Source organism: Rana temporaria, chromosome 1 (genome assembly GCF_905171775.1).
Source record: "Rana temporaria chromosome 1, aRanTem1.1, whole genome shotgun sequence".
Classification (NCBI taxonomy): domain Eukaryota; kingdom Metazoa; phylum Chordata; class Amphibia; order Anura; family Ranidae; genus Rana; species Rana temporaria.
Window position 1 is genome coordinate 208429524 of NC_053489.1, and position 3414 is coordinate 208432937.

The window sequence follows — 3414 nt, forward strand, 5'->3', positions numbered from 1 at the left end:
TGACTGTATAAAACCAACACCATTAAATTCTTACCTCCTAGGGCTAAAAGGTGCCCACTTATTTCTGCTCCAAGTGCAACTGATTTGAGATATATTCATTGCACAAGCAGGCTGTTTAATTTTCATTTTAAGAGCTTTAGTTTGATTTTCTGTTAGTGGAGTAAAATTGACGTTCATTTTGGACCACAATCGATGGAGGGGGGGTTCTGTAGTCCTGTCATAGTGTGACAACACTTCTTCTCCAAGAACAACGTAGAATGAGTTTACATTGTCTCCCTAGGACAGCAGTGACATATGTAAGCTTTAGGTGCAATGCATTGCAAGCATGTTAAACAGTTTAGGTGCATTTTATATACTGTATGTCATTAAGGAACAGGCTTGTTAGAAACTGCCCAACAGATCTGTAAACTCACTTAAAATGTGCTGCCGTCAACAGGGATAAGTACATAAATACATGTTGGCATATATGCGTGTGTGTACACACACACACACACACACACTGTATTTTCCAGCGTATAAGACAACCTTTTGTACTTCAAATTTTCCCTCAAAAGTCGGGGGTCATCTTATACGCCGGTACCTGTATGCGTGGCGGGCATCCATTGTTCAAAAGCCACGCCTCCTCCTGGTGCTGTTCCGTGATAGGTGGAACACTTTCCCAGCAGCGCCTCTGTTCAGTGTTCCACCTATGACGGCTGTCTTCGGCCTCGGACATCCGTGATAGGCGGAACACTGAACACAGGCACTGCTGGGAAACTGAGTGTTCCGCCTATCACGGAACAGCACTAGGAGGAGGCGCGGATTTTAAACAATGGACACCCGCAATCTGACTGAGACTGCATGTCAGGTATAAGGTAAGGGATCGTCCAGGTGAGGCATGTAATGGCACGGGAACAGTGAGGCATGTAATGGCACGGGAACAGTGAGACATGTAATGGCACGGGAACAGTGAGACATGTAATGGCACGGGAACAGTGAGACATGTAATGGCACGGGAACAGTGAGACATGTAATGGCACGGGAACAGTGAGACATGTAATGGCACGGGAACAGTGAGACATGTAATGGCACAGTTAAGCAAGAGGGTCGTCTTATACAGTAAGTATATCCCAAAACCAAGATTTTAGCTGGAAAATTAGGGGGTCGTCTCATATGCCCAGTCGTCTTATACGCCAGCAAATACTGTATATTTTTTTGGCCTGTGACCAATGGACCATTTATACCCAGATGTCTACACTTCAAAATAGAAATGAATGGAGAAAAAGACCACTGTGCTGATTAAAGCCTTTTATTGTGATACCTTAAATTGAATACAACAACGTGAAACAATCGCACAAGTGTTGTACAATATAGCTAAGACAGAACAGCAAAGCTATGACATATCAAAACAGAAAAAAAAAAAAAACACAAGAGTGTAAATGGTGTAAAAAAAATGTAAAATGTGAGGTGTCAGCACTAGGCATCACATTGTGTGGTAGCAAGTCCCATTCATAACAGTGCTTTATCTGAAAAACTATCTTCATATATAATCTCAGGGGTGAACTTCCAAACAGTTCTGCTCAGCAGACTCTAAAAATTGAAGGGGTTAAAGTTCACTATATATATGCACACAAGGAAAAAGGACTTCTACCCTTTCGACACCACTGGTCGCATAATTGTCTGCCGATTGACTTTTTACTCTTACTTGGAAACAATAATTTCAGTTCTGACTTCTTTTCTCCTTTCCGTCATTTTGTGACAAGCATAGCTGAAAAACAACATGATAGCCATTCTGCAGAATCATAAAAAATGTGGCCTATTTCACCATTTGTCAGTGACATTATTGAACCATGAAATAACAAATGAGAACATGCATAGCAATATGCTAGATGGAGGGCGTTTTGTAAAGTTCTAGTTACCTGCTGACCACAGCTGAGAAGTTTCCAAGATATTCCCCCAGCTGCTGTGTCAGTCTCATTAACTTCAATGGGAAATGTTCCCACGCTGTAAATGGCACACCAACATGAGCAGAGATTGGAGGAGATGCTACATGAACTTTACAGCTGCGGATCTTTACAGCAGGGATCTAAAGCCAAGTATAAAACTCTAAACAAGTACCCAAATCACCCTGCACCAAAACCATACGTTTTGACGGGCATTCTTCCTTAAAAGGGCAGTCCGAACTGAAGTGATATTTTAAAAACTTTTGGTAGATGCTAGAGAAAAAAAAACAACCCATTTCTTATACCTACAAGGGACTTCAACACCAATATAATTATACTCTGGCCTGCCTTCATGTTATAAAAAAAAGGTAGAAGCACCGCAAGATGGAGGAAACACATTTCCAAAGAGATACAATAAAACCGGCTAATGACTTCCCTTGTAATTAAAAATCTTACTTTTGGAAAGACTGACCCTCAAACACACTCGTGCAGAAAATGCCAGGTCTACCTCTCCAACAGAGAATACGTCCTACGTTTCCAAACATTAGATTACTCCAAACTTGAGATGCAACCAATCATTTGTTACACATGGTTACTTTGACAACAAAATGCCTCAAAGCGTTGACAGGCTGCTCCTGCTTGGATGTGATGACTGAGAGGTGGGCATCTTCACACCTTTGCAAGGCTATGTTTACCCTCTTAGATTACATGTGGAAAAGAGCATAGTTATTATCTCAGAAGGTTCAATACTGAGTAGAACAGAACCATATATACAGGAAAATAGGTGTACAACAGTTTGTCTAATGCAAAAAACATATCCCTGCCATGTGCAGTTGCAGGGAACAAAGGACGATGGTAATGCAAAATAGAAGTTTAAGCTTGAAACAAGTAAAGTCCACTTCATTTTGTCACCATAAATAATTATCGTAAGTCCACGTGATCGTTTAAGTTTTGTTGTATATGAAGATCCAGAAAAAAAAAAAAAAAAAATCTGAAAAAAAAAAAAAGTTTTCATTTTTGTCAGACCTCCCACTGTCATGGGGACATATAATATTGACAACAGAGCACCCTGACCATCTAGGAGCCCCACCAATAATGTAGTTCCATTAAGGCCATTCTTGTAGAGCTGTCTTCTATCTGCCAGAGTATAGGGACAGTTTAAGCACTGGAACACCTGAAACTGAAAACATATGAACGAAGGGGAGAAAAAAAAAAAAAAAAAAAAAAAAAAAAGGGGGGGGGGGGGGAGGGGAGAGAAACATAATGCTTCCATAATTGCTTTTCTTTTTTCAACGGCTTAAAAAAAACAATATACACACGGGCACAAACAGAAATGTGTTAAAGTAGCTACAACAATCATAAAAAAGAATGGAGAGATAAACAAAAAAGGGAAACGGCAACCTTACCATAAACACAAAACTTTTAAATATTACCCATATTATGTACAAAATTGGTTAATGGAAAATGCTTTTTTGTCTTTTCTTCTTTTTTC